The following is an 18,694-nucleotide window of genomic DNA, read 5'->3' as shown; positions in this document are numbered from 1 at the left end:
TCAGCAGGCAGCGCGCACAGCCACGGCGGGATCGGGGAACGTGGGGAGCAACAGGAGCTCTCCCTCGGGGAAAGCTGAGGTGCAAAGGGGAAGGGAGATCAGCCTTGGCGATGCAGATGGTGCAGCAGGAAGGGAAAGAGGGAGGGGGGAAGAGAAGGAATGAGGAAGAGCTAGAAGAGGGCAGGAGGAGAAATACCTCCACAAAAGAGGTCCCTGATGTGAGGAAGGAGATGAGGAGGAGCTCAGTGAGCTGGCAGAACCTGCAGGGGAAGAAGGCTGCTAAAGGCAGAAATAGAGACAAAGTGCCATGTGAGCTGGGAGGGCCTGAGAGAGGCTGGGAAAGTGGAAGCAGAGCAAATGGAAGGATACGGGGGATGCAGAAAGGAGACCAATGCTGCAGGAGCTGAGAAGCTGGGCTCAGATGTCCCCCTCTCAGCTCCCCATTCATTTAAGTCCTTCTATCAAAACCAGGTTTCAGTCATTTTACTTCCTTCCCTTCTAGAGAAATGAGCTCCAAAATAAGCTTGCCCAAGGAAAAACCAAGGGCCTACAAATTCAGTCCTCAGCAAGCTGCTGTTAATATTAAAACCCATGGCATTCCTGTCCCACGAGCTGAACTTGTGGAGGAGCTGCAGTTGCAGTGGGTACCTCAGAAAGGACCAGAGATACGATTATTTTTCAATTGCTAAAACAAAGATCTTATTTACGCAGGAACTTTGCATGCCATATTTCAGCCCAAAGACAGTTTTTTGGGGCAGGCAGGATGTGCTCCCTGCACAGAAAAGAGTTGTGAGAAAATTCAGCCATGCCTCCAACTGCACTGCTGTTAGCTGATGGACTTAGCAGCACTCACAAGAAGACAGAAATTGGAGAGCACAGAGTTGGATTCAATTTAGAAGAAGATGTGAAAGTTTCAATTAACACAATTCTGCATGATTTAAGAAAAATATTCAGGAGTGGTATTTATTTAGCCTGCAGCCAAAGTCCATTACTGAGAATTACTCTTAATTAGAGTTGTGTGAGGTTGGGAATATCCACTCCTATCATGATTCTTTCACCTACCACGAGAACTACCAAGCTTGCTGAGCCTCTGGCATTTCTAGGCTGGTTAGGAAAATAGCTAGATGATAACACTGTTATTTTAAACAAGGTAATCTAACCAGTAACACAGAGAAAACATATTTGTTTTACTTGTCCTTTTAATCTGATGTCCACAGCATCATCAAAGAATCTCTGTCTAAAACATTGCCCCCAGAGCTGGGTGAGAACAAGGTTCACCAAACACTCCTGAACAAATGTATGCGTTGTCTCGGGTTTTTCTGTCACTAGGCGCTAATTTCTCTTCCTCAGATGAACGTAACCCAGCCCGTTCCCTTTCCACGGGCAGCTCTAAATACGGCCTAGATTCAACACAGAAATTTCTGGGTACGGTAAGAGCTTGCTGAGTACGCGGCGTCTCCTGCACCATGGCAGGCAGGGTGCGTGGGCGAAGGAGTGCCCAGCCAGGAGGACGACCAAGACATGAGCACACCTCATCTTTCCTCAGCAACAAAGTCTGAGATGTCCCGAAAGCCTGTCCATAGGAACTCTTGTCAAACCTAACACCTAAAACCTTCTTCTAGCTTGGTAAGAACATCACTTGTAAAAAAGTGGGGTTTGTTAGACCTTGAGGAAATAGCTGTGGAGCTGGGTAGACTCCAGACAGGGGATACCATGGTGCTAGGCACAGGGATAGCTTTCACTCAACCAGCTTTTTAATAGAGTTGTATCAAGCCCATGTCCAAAGTAAGCCTTCAGGCAGAGCAAGAAAGGACAGAGCAAACTATGATTAAACATCAGTTAATTTTCAACATTCCCAAGGGAATAAAAGAATTAGCAAAAGTCAAGACCAAAAGGTTTGGAATTTGGCTCCAATGAGCTCAAGAATACCAATATTTATATAGGACTCTCTGACTTATAAAATGTGACGTGTTTGCAGTTCTGATTTCTCTACCTGTTTCGTAGTGTTTGAAATACCCCTGCTTCCACTGGCAGAAGCAGTGGCAGAGCCTCACAGGAGACAGCTAGGCAGGAAGAAAAAACACGGAGAGGAAATAAAGGAAAGGACTGAAGTTCAGCAAACTCCTAAAAACAGGCTCAGTTTAAGCCTAATGGGAGTTTGAGTCATTTCATCTATTCCTAATTGCTTTGCTCGCTCCTGGTGAGAGCCATTGTCATGTAAAACGATGGAAACAGTCCAAAAATTCAAAGCTAGCGACTACATTGTTATTAGGAGGAGGAAGTACTTGATGCCTAAACCAGAATTTGTCTTTTTTCAACTAATAGTCCAAATCTAACTTGCAGTTCCACAGTCACAGCCCAGATTAATGGCTTTTGGTGTTGATAGTGCCCTGCAGAACAAGACAAAATGATATTCATGTGAATGATTGTCAGAAAGCATACACTCAAATCCTGGAGAAAATGTGGGGAGCAATAAGACATTAAAGTGAGGTAGAGCCAGGAGCCTTGAGTCTTATTAAACAAAAACAATCAGAGTAGCCACATTTTTGTAGTCCTACTGTGAAGTTCCAATAAACTTTACTCAAAAAACCTCCATAACACTCCTTACCCAGCTCCACGGAAAACACGAAGTGATTCCAGAGGTTGGCTGACTATTTAAACCTCTTGTAGTAGTTAAAAAGGCCACTTTCTTCATCTCTCTCACACTCCTTTTTTTTTTTTTTTTAAGAAAAAAAACTTTTACTGCTAAACCATTAAAGAAAGAACTAGTCCTAGTAATAAAAGGTAGCTATATTCCCACAGGGAGATGGGGAATGGTGGTTCCTGTGTACCCTTAGTGCTCTTGGCAGGGGTACTTATAAAGAAGGTGAAGGTCACAGGAAAGAGAACAGAGTATTTTTTGTTGAATGGAAAATAGAAACTTCCAAAAGTGAACAGGAATTTTAGCAAGTTTTATTTCCTTCTTTTACAGCCCTGACATCATATTCCTCCACTGTGACATCACAGCTTTAAAGTAACAGCTTCCGATGACACCAGTGCCTCAGAAGCCTTGCAAAGCAACATTTGGCATTTCTGATTTTTGTACACAGAGCCACTGATGAAGCCTAGACCCCAAGAAGCAGATCCTCCTGCTCAGCTGAATCCCCGTGTGCTTACAAAACTGCCATTCAAAACTTGCGAATAACATCTTACTAATGTGCCCAGCATTGGGAGAGTTCCTTTGATAGCAGGGGAAAAATACAGCACTCAACCAGCAATGGTTTATTTTTCTGCTGCTCTCTTACTGCTTCCTCGCCCTGATCCAGCAGCCACGGCTACAGGGAACGCCTGCCGGGACTGCTCTGCCCAGCACAGCTACCCAGGCAAGCTGCAGGCAAAACCTGCTCTTATTTTCTCCTACCATTGTTGAACTGCACCATCAAACTTCAAGGCAAAGCAACTGTTCTCCAGTGCAAGCCTTGCCTTAGACTAGATTTACCCTGATGAAACAGAGAGCTGAATTTGGTCTGCCTCTGTTAAAGGGAACAGATCTTCCCAGTGATGGAAATTTGCTGGTCTCTGATGCGTGCTAATAAACAGATGCAATTGCCATTCCCGGTTTAAGAGAGAAGGAGTGAGAGCCAGAAGAGAGCTTCAAAGAGACTGAATTACCTCCCTCACCTGTAGGGATGTGATTATGTCTGGCAGAGCGCTCTGGGGAAGCAGCTTTTGCCACAGCCGTCAGCAGCCCCCAGAGCACAGGAGAGCCACAAGCTACCTTTTCCCCAAATTCCCATACCCTTCCCGAACTGGAGCGCTCATTCAACAGCCGGAGGTGAAGCCACATGTTCTGCAGCACCAAGGTCACGAACTGGCAGGAGGATGGAGATATTTTCTGCCCCCCGTGCTGGCAGAAAACCCTCTGTCCACACACACCAAGAATAGGTGAAATGAAGGTAATGCCCTGCAATTAGTCTGCACCAAACTAACGAGGACCGGTGATTACGATGCTCCGGCAGCCAGCACCGTCATGTTCCTGGCAGGTCCTTTTGTCACCGAGACTCACGGGGTATCAGCGAAGGAGGGAAAATGTGGAGCTTCCCTTTAAAAAGTCGGTGTGTACAACAAGTAACAGCTGTTGCTATTTTAATACTATCTCAGGGCTCATACAGATGTGACATCACACAGAGCTTAGGCTTGGACATTGATTTTACTGCCAATATACCTTAAACTATAGGGATTTTGTTACACATTTGTGTGGTGCATGTGTGTCAGAACAAAACCCGCAACTGGAAACCTCTGTGCAGTTTCATCCCTTTGTAGCAGTTCAATGAGCCATAAACCGGTTGCATTTTGGAATTAAAACAGGTATTAATTTTAAGCTGAAGAGAAGTGTGTCACTATCCAAATTTATTACACGTCCAAACAAAAAACAGAGTTTTGAAATCTGACTGGTAAGCTGGCCAAGCAGGAGGAGGTGGGGATGGTTTGTATTCTAATTTCAAACTGCAGGGCTCCCAGGTGTATTGTATAGGATTTCCTGTAATTTACAGGCAAAATAAGCAGTCTACAGGAAAATGTTTGCCACACTGTACATGCGTATTAATTACACAGCAGGATGAAATGATTTCTTTGTGATAGGAAGGGATGTGATCTACAGGCAAACTATTAAACCGATGTGGAAACGCAGACATTTTTCTGCCACTAAAAAGGGCTGTTGCATTTGGGGAAATAAAGCTGGCAAGTGTCTTCTCACACTTTGTGTTCCCAGGTCTGCGGCTGGAGCATATCACAATGTTCCAGGCTCCGTGGGTACCGGGGACGGGGGATCTCTCCTTACAAACGCTCTCCAGGAACCTCTCTGTCTCGGCTCTCCTGCAGGGGCTACTTCCGAACTCAGATCCTCCGAGAGAAAGACCCCCCTTCCAGGGAGAAAGGAGGAATTTCAAGATTTCAGGTGTGCATTGTTCGATATCACCCCAAGCATCGTATAATAACACAATAGAGTTCCCACGAAGATCATCGGATAGATATCATTCTTCCACCTACCACTGAGCGCGGAGAAAGCGGCGCTTTTCATTACCACGGGTTAGAGCAATAAGGAACTAGTTGGAGAGAGACAACACAGCACATCACAACCTCCCTTAAAAAAGATGAGGGAAATTCTTTTTAGATATGTAATCAAGGCTTGAGACATAAAGGGATATGAGAGGAATAAATAAAATATTCAGACTGCCTTTCTCAAGACCAAATTTTGTGTAACTGTACAGGCTTGTTCTCGCTGTGAGATGAGCAATTCTCTTTACACTTGTGTTCAGATGCAATTTCTGAAGCAGAAGTTTACTCTTTTTTTTTTTTTTTTTTTTTCCCCCATGACTTATATGAAGAAATCTCACCCGCCACACGCCTTTCCCCCAAGAGCTGAGTTAGACTGCATATGTTTGGCGCACAGGAGGGAGATGCTCAGAAAAACAGTTTTGTTTGACTAAGGCATTCCTAAAAACACAAAGCCCTCAGCCCAAAACGTCTGCCCATATTCTTCAAACAATAAGGCCTGGATAGAGCTGAGGATCAGATTACATCTAGGTTTATCTGCAGATGACCCGTGGGCATATAATCGTGCCCAATTTTACCAAGGAACACTTCAACTGCATTCCAAGGCAGTATTTTGTTCCTTAGCTGAGGGCAGAACAACAGCTCAACACCAGGACATGAGGACACGGCTGAAGAAAGGAACTTGCCCCACCTTTGGAAAGGTTCTTGCCTTTTTCTCACTTAGCAGGCAAAGCTGAAAGAGAACAGACATATCACACACAGGCTATGCGGCTGGTTTGCCCAAAGAATCCATATTTTAAAAAGCAGTAAGGTCATCTATCTATCGCAGACATCTTCAAGGTAATATCCACACCTCTCCAGAAGGTACCATGCTGCTTCCTCGCACAAATTTCTGAGTTCAACAACTGGATGAAATTATAAAACCTACCCGGCACAGGAGGCAGAGGAAAAGCCAGAAGCTGACGGTGGTACAGAAGGCATTTGGCTGTGGCCGCCTGACCCGTGACTATGGGTCAGCCAGTGGGCAGATGGAGAAATAAGAGCGGAGACAAGGGCTCGGGGGCAGCTAAAGCATGACGTGGACATGAGCACAGGAGCCAGGCCCTGAGCTGTCTCTGCTGAACACATGAGGACCGACAGCTCTGGTGGAGTGAGCGAGTAAATGATCTCCGGACGCACTCCCTGGGCCAGTCCAGCTCTGCTGTGAGGCCAGCAGCACAGCCAAACTCTACAGAAAAGACCATCTCTTTATTTGCTGTTATGTTGGTAGGGCATCAAATCTAGATGCATGTTTAAATGCTCCCCTCTTTAATGTCCTCCACAATTTAATTAAACTTTAATAAACACGACTCTCGCTGTTTCAGTTCAGTCCCTCTCTTTCCGCATGTAGAAATCCCTCCAAGGGGGTGTCGTTCTGCCGTCATCTCGGAGGCATTTTTCCCCTCCTCTTAAGACCAGGGGAAAAAACGTTGCTGAAAATTTCTAGAGAAAATAGAGTTTAATTTCTTGGAGGTGTTTTGTTGACAAGAAAATAGAAAGCATGTGTCTCTGCTTCTCTTATTGTACTTCCAAGTAATGAAAGTATTTAAGGAGGTACAATTATGGACTTGGCAAGCACCTGGGGCTCTTGGAACTGCTTTTTCACACTGAATAAACACTGCAGTTAATCTGTTTATGTTACACCGCACTGGAAAACTATCTCCAAGAAAAGGCTACAAGTATATCTTTATTTTCCACTCCTTTTCTTTGTTTTTAACATTGTATTAATAATTGTTCAAATGATTTGATTCTCCTTTTTATCTCTCTATTCACAAGACAGCCAGTCAAAAGCAGTTTTTAATTAACAAAGATATAAACCTCGGGATTACTGCACCAGGTCAGACCAGTGATCCATTCTGGTTTTGACAGTGGCCAACAGGAGATGCTTCAAGGCAACGCGTAGGAAACAGCGCGGTGAAGAAGAGCTGCATAACTTCCTGCAGGGCCAGGAGGTTCTTCATGCACACATCTTACCGCTTCACGTGCACCAGCCTTCGGTGTTTACACCCCTTCTTGAGATGCAGAGACCAGGAACGTGCACAATGGGGCACTTCCACCACTATCTTTATTACAAACACTACAATCCTTTGGATTCCTTAGCACATGTGCCCTGTGTCTGGGCATTCCAGTTTGCCCTTTGAAGAAGAGGCACAGCGCTGAAAAATGCTGTGTCTTGGCCAGTTCCTTGGCTAAGTGGGAACCTAGAGGAACCCAGAGACCAAAGGTGCACTTGGCCTGCAAACCACTTTCTTTCAGAATATGTCTTGCTCACGCATTAGATCTTTTGTTACAAGGCAATTTTGACTGAAGACAAATCTCCAGAACAAAACAAAGTTCTTATTGGTCCATCATGCAGCAGAACTAAATCACACTTGCCAAAAATGTGCAATATAAACTGGAGCCCCTAGCTCCAGTCCACATGAAGACTGCTTGATTCGTGGCAATACCTGGCAGAAAGTTGTTGCAAATCTTATGCTGCTAATACGGAAACTCCTGATGCCTCTAGGGCCTCAGGACCTGCTACCTGTAACAAACCTCCCACAAGGAGAAGCTCTCTGAGCACTGCACAGGAACCCAACATGTGGGCTGGAAAGCAAAGGTCTTCTTCTACCCTGGTGTCTAAAGCAGAGAGCAACGACAAGTTCACACTGCCCAGAGCCAAGTCTGGCTTCCTGCACTGTCTGGGGAGCAAAACCATCAGCAGTCATCGGGGGGGCAACAAGGGGGTCTGCCTCTCTGCTGACATCGTAATTTGCTTAGTATGGTCTTAATATTCACTTAAAAAGTATGCAAACTTGCCCTTTGCTCCTGCTCTGGAACCAAACTGGAAGCAAATTTTGAGAGCATTACACAAAAATGACTGCATCGGCCTGTGGCTACTGAGCCTTGACCATGAATCATTCTGCCCCCTGTTGCTCTCCGACCCTGTAAAAAAGCACTCCATAAAGCTGCACACATCTTGTTCTCCCACTTTAGGCCCAAATCTGGTAGTTTCCTGCGAGTATAAAGTACCAGAGCACAGAAGTCAGTAAGAGCCCTTTTATTGACTTCAGGTGGCATTGTGCCGGGACCAGTGTTTTTAAAATCATAACAGTACAAGGAGGTAGAAACTGTGTGTCCATAAGGTTAAAGAAAAGTGTGTGTGTTTAAAACATTGAGAAATTGTTCTGAGAACAATTCATCTTTCTGAAAATATGAACCCTATGATGCTGCCAAGGTCAGGGAGAGCTGTGATAATTTAGTGCCTAAGTGCTAGTCATACAGCACAATGCCACATTATTTAATTTTGTAACACATTCATGCAACTGCCTGACAATAGCCACGGACGTTAACACTACCTGTGGGCTGAGGTCAAGGCAACGTAGTTTAGCATTAAAACAAAAGAGCTAATTGGATTCCTGTTCAAGTTCTAGCTTATTATGCCATCGGAGTTACTTTTCTTCTTTCTGCCTCAGTCGGCTCATCTGGAAAGGAGGACCACGGCGTGACTCATGACTGAAATGTGAAAGAAAAATACAGGGCATATGCCTGGCTTATTTGGCCATGCTTCCTAATTTTCCTGTCCCTTTCTTTTCTTTTTTTCTTTTTTTTTTTTTCTGTTCAGGTTTGTGAATTCCAGGCCATTTCCCTCGGAGAGCTGAAGCACAGCTCACCTTGTGGAATGAGAAGGACTCATATTAAAAAGGAGAAGCCATCTTCAGCTGTAAAAATTACATGTCTTGCTAATGCCAAAATTAATAATACAGAGATATTTGGGGCTTACACTTCATTTTTACAGCTGACAGTGCACAGAATATTTTATAAATAAGACTAGATCACATACCCCAAATGTTAAAGAGACATCTAAGCGCTATCCCTGTTCCACCGAAGAGAAGCAGTAAGACAGAACAGGTAAATGAGCGACAGAAGGAGACAGAAGAAATTCCCCACTGAAAAAACAAAACCCCAGGATTTGAGCCTCCTTGTTTCTCAACTGATAAAGACTCCTCTACCCCAAAATAGGACAAAATAGTTTGATTAAAGCAATAACCTTCTTTTATATTAAATGGCATGCAAAGCTCTCTTCTGTTTGCAGAGGAGCTGAGAGTCACCCTCTGAAATGGCTGTCGTGTGACTTTCAACGTAATATCTATCCTTCCAGCACGCCAAAGGAGAGAGCACAGCTATCTGTCCTCTGCCTCAATGTGTGGTCGTCTCCCAGGAGTTCATACAGACGATCAGAGCAAAAACCATCAAATGCATGGGCGTTGGGATGTGGGGGGGGGAGAACAGTCCCAGCTCAACACCAGACCAGACTGGGTTGCCACCAGACTGCAGCAGGAGGAACCTACAACCCTTGTACGCCCCTTGCACCGCCTGGGTGAGGACCCGCGCTGGCTGTGGTCTGAGGGCCCCCGTTGCGCTGAGCTGTGGGCTGCAGCTTCCCTTTGGATGTCCTCACCCCCCCGGCCCCTCACACACAGCTACCCCCAGGCCCCGGTGCAGCAAATGCCTTCGTTGTGTTTCTGGAAGGGCGCCTGCAGGCTTCGTCCCTGTGCACACGAAGGGATAAACAGGCGCATCCAGCCACCGCAGGCCAACCTCAGTTCCCTCTGCAGCCACGTTTTTGTTACGAGCTGTGGCACACTGTTGTGCCGTGTAAAAAATGCAGTGTTTCAAAGAACTGGTTTTAAGTTCAAAGATAATGCCATGTTCATTTGGAACATAAGCGTGAGCGAAGCACTCGCAGATACACTCTCTGTCTCCCCACATCTCAGCCAAAGGCAGGGTGCTAATACACAAAGAGAGAGCAGGTGGGATTTTTTTTTTAGGTGGGGAAGAAAAGGACTTAGAGCTCTAAAGCTAAGTTCACTGCATATCCCACATTTTGGAAATGTAACAAAAATGTCTCCTGAATTGAGCAGACGTGCTGCAAAATAAAAAGAAACAATGGCATGTAGATAAATGCAGGGAAGTCGCTGATTAAGGCACAGGATTTTATTTCAAAGGAATATGGGCAGAGACTCAATTTTTCATGACTGCTTCAATCACCTGTATGAAGGGGCCACTGGACTTACACAAGCGAAAGCCATTTATCCACTTATATTTGGTATCTCTCAAGGTCTGAGTCCTTAAAGAGCTGAGAAATAAGTAGCTTTCAGGTTGGCACCTACCTAAATAGCCTCACTCGCTGTATGTAAATGGTCTCAGTAGCCACAGAGATTTCGCTGCAGACATTTGCTCTGTGCACGTAACTCTGACACCATTCAGAGGAACAGGCTGAGGACTGATCTCCCTGTGCAGTCAGGGGAGAGATAAGCCCTTAAGTGGGATGAAAGAGAAGTTGAAGGACGAATCCAACGATGTAACGCGCTTTCTGTGAGCAGGCAGTCCCCATGTCAGAACTTCAGTCTCTGATTCTCCACTCCCTGCCCACCACGTTTTACAAAATGCTTGGGAAAAACACTTTTCACATCATCTTCTGCACATCAGCAGTGTAAGGCAATTAATCAGGGTTTCCAGAGCCACGTCATAAATCATAGCATCTTGTGTCACCGATACCAGAGAGACAAAACGTGAGAATTGTTCCATAACAATGTCCTTTAACTCAGGCAAAATCACTTTGTCCTTTCAGCCTGCTTGCAAACCCCACTGCTGGCAGCCCGAATGGCCCGGCTTCAGGGGCTGGTCCTGACCCCACAGACGCGGCCGTGCATATTAACTCAGAAGTTTTGCTGTGATGAATGGTCACATATGCAAAATCAAAATGGAGCCTTCAGAAGATCTTTTACAATGGCACGGGAAAATAATCTCCCCACGACTTATTCCATTATCACAGACTAATTGGAAGACCTGGACAAGACCCTCCACGTCATTAGCTGTCTAGGGCATGAGAGATCTGCGGCAGACGAAATCCTTCACCGTGATGGCTGGCGTAACACAGGAGGGATCTCAAGCCCAGGCTGCTAACTTCACCCCTCCCGTTCCAGAGGCGATGCGCAGTGGTGAAATATCCCCAACAAGGGATTCAACAATTATGTTTAGAAACACAAACACGGAGGCCTCCCACCAACTCAGCTGATTCTTTTGAAAGTTGGCACTGTCAAAACAAACACAGCCGCCTGTAGCACCCTTCCACTGCTCCTGCTGACAGCGCTAGTGAGGAGGAGGAGGTGCTGAGTACTTTGTTATGATGAGGAGGAGGATAGTGTTGGGAAAGGTGTTGAGTTTGACACAGAAGTATCAAGAGCAGGAAAGCGAAAGTCAAGGAAATCAGCATCGTGCCATCTGAAATTGCTCTGGCACTAAACCTATAAAAATCAATGACTCTGCTTTCACAGTAGTTTTCACATAAACCTGAGGGAGCATACAGCACGAGTTGCACCAGATGGAAAGTCACTGGAAGTAGAGAGTGAAGCAGGATCAACGGTGGTTCCTATCAGCTACATCAAATGAAGTGTTCACAAACAGTAATGATGCCCATTCACTGCTGTCCCTGCCTTTTACGTCTGCTGCACCAGTGTGGAGGGAGAGACAGCCTGGGAAGAAAATCTGTTATAAAAATATCTGCTGGTATTAAGAGGATTGTTTACACTCTTCTGTATTTGTGCCTCTTATTCGAGTAAAAAAAATAGGCATTTCAGCAGTCTGAATTTGAGGTAAGAAGTTGTTTTTCCCTGGTTCCACCTTTTCAAATCCATTTCATAACAGCAGCATGTCTTCCTTTGCCCTCCCTCACAAAAGCAATCCCCCCCCACGCCACATTTAAAACCTTCTCACAAAGAAAACTGAAGGAAAATAATTTTTGTGCAACTTATCCATCTTTCAAAGCAGCTTCTGGCAGAAGGGAGCTGAGAGTGATGAGTCCATAGAATAATAAATAATAACAATATTGAGCAGTTTTGCAGAGCAAATACACATTGAAAAACTTTTCCTCTTGAGTGCCTGACATTATTAATTTGTTCTCCAAATACACTAGTGAGGACAGTCAGCCCATTTTTACAGACAGGGAAAGTGAGCATATAGATTTAAATAATTGCTTAAGAGACAGAGGAGTCAGTTCCAGAAACTGGGCAGAACAACTCACAGGAGATCACAGCCCACATCCATACCGATATTCGGGCAGAGCCCTGCCACCACAGTACTGGCGAGTGACACATGCACGGGGGTTTTGACATCTGTGAATAATATCCTCTCTGAATTGCCCTTCCCTGGGGTCCAAAAGGAGTATGTCCTGGGCCTTAGGAAGAAGCAAAGGCTGAACAGAAGTTCCTGTAATTATTGATGAAAGAAGTATTTCTAACCCCTTCCCAGCTTCTGCTTAAAAGGGTTCAAACTCATCCTGATCTGCTGCCTGAGTAATATATGACATCCAAACAACCCATTTTGACTTGCACTGATCAGGGACGTCCTTTCCCAGCACTCCTCTGGAACAAGAGCACTTTTTTATTTTTCACCATGAGGGCTTTGCTGTACTGTTTGCAGTTCCATTACTGCACAGCAGAGATTTCAGATGAATTGAGGGGAGGGGGAGAAGACCTGAAGTGACTTGCTGGATCCACATGAAATGGTTAGTGAATGACCTTGTGTCCAACCTTCTCACATCTGAGACAAAAGCATGGAAAAGCCGAACAAAGTAAAACTTACTGAATGGTGTGTGTGTGTGTGTGTGTGTATGGGGGAGAGAGCGCAGTTTGGGTTTTTTTGCATAGGGGGAGAAATTGAGGTTGATAAGCAGCTGGTTTAATTTTAGATCTCTCCCTGTTTCATAGCACTTGTAATAGAGTGACAAAAGTAGCAACAATTTCCAGGACCAGCACAACACTAAAAGCAGGTCAAAATTCTGCTTGCCATACTCACACTAATGAGCTCTGAGAAACTGATGGATTTAGGGATTCCTGTATGGACAAACAGCATTTGCCCCAGCTTCCCCTTCAGAATGGCTTGGTGATGAAACCAAGCTTCACCCTCCCTTTTTCCTCGTACCATTCCTTAGGAGCCAAGTTATAATGCAGAAGTAACCCAGACAGAGCATGGCTATTCTGCATCACCTCCTGCCTGCTCCAGGCAATTGCTTGCACTGGCACACCGGTGCGATATGGCACACGCTGATGCTAGGGCTGTTGCTTTTGCTTTTTAAAGCTATTGATTTCCTGCCCTTTCTTGTAAAAGATTCTGTGAACTGGAAGCAGTTAAAGGTTAACTGCAAAGATTTCATTTAAAGGAATATTTTAAAGTTGTTTGAGATCCTAAATCATTAGTAGTTAAAAAATGCGCTGAAATTTATGTCTTAAGGCAAGGAAGTTCCAAGAGTTACCTGCCAATACGAGTGCACCAGGCTCTCTGCTTGCTCTGCTGCAGCTTGGCTCCTGCCGGCAGCCCCGGCTCGGTGTCAGGTCCTGGCAGTAGTGCTGTCTGTCACAGGGGATCCTCCACTTGGGATCTCACTAATAAGAAGAGGAAGAAGAAATGGGGTTTACTGTCTGGCAGAGCCTTAGAGTAATCGAAGCCTGGTGTTTCGGTGAGAGTAGTCCCTGGGAAAAGGGGAAAACCTGCCTCTGCCAGCACTCTGACCCTGCAGTCTGTGTGACCGAGCAGAGGCAGGAAGACACAAACCTCACCCCATGGCAGAGAGACAGCACCTGCACCAGGCCACAGCGACAGCTCCCGGGGGGTGCTGCGGGAGGGAGCAGGCGAGAAGCAAAAGGAAATGTTGAAGGGACAACACGCACCGGGCACTCCTGCCAGAGGGTAAGAGAGGTGAGGAAAAGGATGGCTGCCCAAAACACAGCGCGCACGTGTGTGCGTGCGTGGAGGGGAGTTTGCACATTTCTTGTTTACAAGCTGTAGCTCTACAAAGCGACATTTCTCTTTGGTTGCATTTCCCTGTCAGGCTCCTTTTCTCTCAGCATCGTTTTCTTTGCTTCATGCACAAATGTAGGCCTTAGCAAAAGAGGAAACTCCGCTGTCCAAGGACACCCAGGGGAGACGTTTTGCTCACCTGAGGACCTGAGCAAGGATGTGGGGCTTTTTGTCTGGGGACGAACCTCCTGACAAAGAACCCATCAAGCAGTGCTGCTGGCAGCACCTGGCAGAAGGGCTTCATCCTGCCCATCCTTTGGCAGTTTTTCCATGAAGCGGCTGCAAGAGAGCTGCAGTACAGATGGTCCTTCATTTGGGGGTGTTTGGATCCAGACCTTTCATTTGGGTCTGTCTGAAGGGAAACTGCCTTCGAGATATGCAAATATTTTGTTTTTTAAAGCTACACAGACATGGCTCAACCCATTTCTCTCCTCTCCTCCTGCGCCCGTTCCACCTGTAGTCAGGCAAAGCAAAGGCTTCCCCTGCTGTAGCCAGAAATCCCTCCAACTCTTTTGGCTCTCCGTCCCCAGCCAAGCCCTAGTGGCAGGGGGCACCCCACAGGGCAGGCTGCAGGAGCAGCAGAGCCCAGCAGAGCCCAGCAGAGCCCAGCAGAGCCCAGCAGCCCCAGAGCACTGAGCTTTCCTTAAGGACTCCCAGTGAAAACGCTGCTCTGCGCTGGGGCTCGGCCAGCCCCGCACTGGCAGGGTCAGGGCGGAGCAGAACCTGGGCGCACGATGCGGTGTCTGAACATAGCCAGTAGGATCTGTCCCCGAAAAGGATTCAGCCACAACAGGTTTATCCATTCCTCTGATCACTAGTTTTTTTCAATATTGCTTTTTTAAAGATTTGTTCTACCTCTTAAAGAATTGCTTCTCGATGCAAAAGCAGAATGACGAACACGGCTTCCTTTTCCCTGCTGAATCCAACTTCGAAAACCATAATGCTTCTCATCCCATCTCCGCCCCAGTCAAAATAAGCCAACCAAACCCTGCAGAATACCTATCAATACATACAAAAGATGCAGAGGTGTTTTTGTGGCAGAAATAAACACAGTTTAAGGAACGATTTTCCTTTTGCGACAGCTTAAGGTCCTTCAAACTTGGCAGAACTGATTACGGAATCAGAGCCCAGGAGGACGGGGAGCGGCGTCTCCTTGCACACAGCGGGACGGTCAGATGCTCCGCGTGCTACCAGCAAGGAAGCGAAATGCTTCAACCACCAGTACGGAAAACCCAGAGAAAAAAAAAAAAAAAAAAAAAAAAAAAAAAAAAGAAGGGATATCTTGGGATTCGCTGTAGCGTAACGTCCTACAGTGTGTTTACTTTTCTGTTCTTCTGCATCTCGTATTTCTTCGTGGGCTCAGTCCCCAGCCTCGCGGGCCCTCCCAGGAGTACAATGCCCCTTCCGCGCATTGTACCAGTGGCACCGGGAGTGCGGCAACTTCAAAACATAAAAGGAAAAAAAGAGTCTCCCTCAACGCCATCATCATTTTTAAAAAAGGCAATTGATGTCGCCTGAAGCAGCAGCTATGAAGCCCAATTATACCACATTTCATTCAAGTGTCAAAAATTGGAATAATAATAACCAACACCGAGGAGCGCATATAGGAAATGCTGCTGCCATCTTCTTTTGTTTTGGCCACGCGTTCTCATAAATTCGTGCTTAGAGCAGACCCAGTGCCACATTCCTTCAAGGACTTTCTTGTTCGCTATTGTTTTTGGTTCCTAACAATTGGCTTCCCTGCCTACTTTCCCCGTGTTGACAGTCGCTCACAGAGCCTCCATATGCTCTCACTACTTGAGTAGTCAATCATTTGTGAATTAGCTACCCAATCAAATATCTAAAAGAGGCTGGTAGTGTTTATTCATTGCTGGTGTTTTGAGTGAGTGTATTGCTTGCAAAAGGTGTCAGATTAAACATGCAGAAATGAATTTATTCACAGAATAGGGATTGCATAGTCAGAAGCGGAGCAACAAGCACCGGCCTGAGCTCACCCTGATTTTCTCCTGGTTTGTTTTACACCATGCCTAAGGTGAGATGCCCCCGGACTCGGAAGTCCTCAGCCACCTGCTTAAAGTGGGACGTTTGGAAGCAGACTGGAGTCTTGGTTGGAAGCAAAAGAGCAGCTCCAGGGGTGCCTCGGGGTGGAGGACAGAAAGGTTAAAGCAATCAAAGACATCCTGATGGAGTGTTTTTTTCGTCTTAGATCACGGAGGTGCATACTGCAGCCCTGTGAAACGCTTTCGCCTTCCCATCAGCAGCACATCTGCATGCTCAGGTGCATGACGGAGCCTTCACAACCTCCTGACAAAGAACACGAGAAGCACTTGCACACGATGCTCTGTATGATCTCAGACAAAAGCAGTCCTTCTTTTAAGGTCTGCCTCAAAATACCAACACAATACTTTCCTTAGCTGTCATTTTGGGGGAATTTAAAAGCATTTTAGTACTGGCCAACATAGCCTCAAACACGCAGTGCCAACCTGAAGAAGAGCCAAGCTTTCATTCAGCAGAGTTATTCCAAATCAGGCTTTTCATTTGCATGGCAGAGAGTCTGCCAAATTCATACCTGGACACAAATTGTCACGGAGCTGAAGTATGCAGCTCGGGTGAAAGTGCCTCTTTTTATAAGAAAAAGTCAAAACAGTTGAGGCAACAAGGCTGTGTTTGGTGATCTCACTTCATAGCCCAGGTTTATGCTGAAAGATGAGTAACAAATATATCCATCTGGGTTCCATATTTGTCACCCTTGCCTGGCTTTAGAGATTACCAGTAATCTATTTATAAGCAAAAAAAAAAAAATACTGTAACTGCCAGTCCGAAGAAAATGTCACTGGTGATGAGAGAATCGAGCTGATTTCTTTTCTTCTCATGAATCATTGTCACAATAAAGGGTCTGCATGACAACTCTGCCCTTAGCAATCATTGAAAAACCCAATTCCTTTGAAATTATGACTTGCCTGGTCCTTATATTGATAGTACTTGATGATGATGACAATGATGCAGAGGGAAAAATGTAACTTAGCTGCTTGTCATAGTTCTTACATAGGCTGACTTTCAGCAGCATTTACTATTCAGTATTAATAGAAATTAAAATATTAAACACTTACTCATTAAGGTATGCAGATATGATTCACAGGAAACTAGTAAAAAAAATGCTATTTTTAAGTGGAGATATTACAGAGATACTTCAAGTTAGAGCTTCCCAGAAGAAATACAAAGGAGTTGTTTATTCAGCGTCAGCTGGAATAACAGAATTTGTTTCATTGGTAATAGTACATCAATACATATTAGGCCAAAGGCAATTTTCCTGAAGTTTTCCCTTCTTCAGAATTCATGAAAGAAATTTAAAACACTCAAGGCAAACATTCAGTGCTAGGGACAGTAATGTAAAGAATCAAAGTGGAACTACCTGGATTGTACATTAAATAAAAGGCAGAGAATGAGCACTGAGTGAATTTTTATATGTTCGCATTACAACAAACTAGTCAAAGATTCTGACCCCTGGCACTGGAGAAATCTTCCCAGTTTTGATATTTTCAATAAAATAATTCCCAAGAGGGCTGGGAAAAAAAACCTCTCTCTCTCTCTCTTTTTCTTTCAATAAAATGAGACACCATCTGTATTATGAAAAAGAATACTAATAATTTGATAGTGTTCTGAAGTAGCTTTTATAAAGCTTTTGCTTGGGATTTAATATTGCCCAGCAAGTCCATCAGATTTGCACGGCTTTGCTGGAGACAGAAAAGTGCCGCGCTGAATGTCAGCTCCTGGCTGGAGCAGGCAGCGACTCACGCATCAGCAGAGATGAGGCTGAAGGCGATGTGCTCCCGTCTCCTCCAGCCAGCCCAGGCCAGGGGGAGGAACGCGGAGAGGAGCTACCTCCAACACTGCGGGGTGGGTGGGTCCCACCTGCGCTCGAGGAATCGCCTGGGAAGTAGGGAATGTGTTCCCTCAGCTGACATGATGACAGAAGATCTCTGCTTTTCGGGCCCTGATGGGAGGAAGGCTTCTCGGTGCCTCCCTCTGAGCCAGCTGGACACAAATATTGGAGCGCAGTGCAAGAGCATTACCTCCAGAAAAAAAAAAAATCAGGCAGCAGTGTGTAATAACAAATAGGTGCATGCAGTCAGAACAATTAATGTCACTTTACAAGGTCTTTTGGAAATATATCAACAGAGGGAACCCACAGATGGCTCCTTTTCAGCGCATTTTGGACGGGGGTAGGATGGGCCAAGCTTCTGTAAATCCCAGGCTGAAGGACGAGAATGACCAAAACCAAACAAACAGAAAATAGAATGAAAAAAGGGTGTTGGGAGAATATTTTTTTCCTCCTGAATTCACTCTTTACAAATAAAGCAAAATAAAATTGGGCATGTACATCCAGGGCAAAGACTGAATTGGAAGATAGACGGTCTAATGCAACAGAGAGTGGCCTGGGATACACGAGCTGACCTGTAATGCCATACTGCTGGGTAGAGGACCAGAATTTTCCAGTGCTCAGCACCAATTAAGGCCAGGTTTGCAGAAAACGTCCTTCCCAGGAGGGCCAGTGTAGCAGAAAGCATTTGGCTCCCTCCTGATGTTTGCAGAAATGTTTTCAGAAGACCTTCTTTTCCTGGCATGCCGCCCTCTTTCTACACCTAGTTATTTAAACAGAACCCTTTGGAAGTCCGAATTATCGTCTCCCTGATTCTCCGTTTCCTATCATTAAACCAGGAATAAAAATGAACTTCTTTCACTGCCAGGGAGCAAGGAGGATAAACGCAGAGGTGCTTAG

General features: G+C 45.4%; 1 protein-coding gene across 2 annotated transcripts in view; it reads right to left on the bottom strand.

Annotated features, from left to right (window-relative positions):
- Positions 1-18,694, bottom strand: part of LOC311434340 (uncharacterized protein) — a 262,002-nt gene that overhangs the window by 84,963 nt on the left and 158,345 nt on the right. For both annotated transcript variants that reach the window (XR_014691398.1, XR_014691399.1), the window contains exon 4: positions 13,370-13,499. The gene's annotated coding sequence lies outside the window, so the exon portion shown is untranslated. The remainder of the gene's footprint in view (positions 1-13,369; positions 13,500-18,694) is intronic.

This window comes from Aythya ferina, assembly GCF_964211825.1.
Source record: "Aythya ferina genome assembly, chromosome: 3".
Classification (NCBI taxonomy): domain Eukaryota; kingdom Metazoa; phylum Chordata; class Aves; order Anseriformes; family Anatidae; genus Aythya; species Aythya ferina.
Note: the sequence above shows the minus strand (reverse complement) of the source record. Positions and strands in the feature narration are given on the sequence as shown.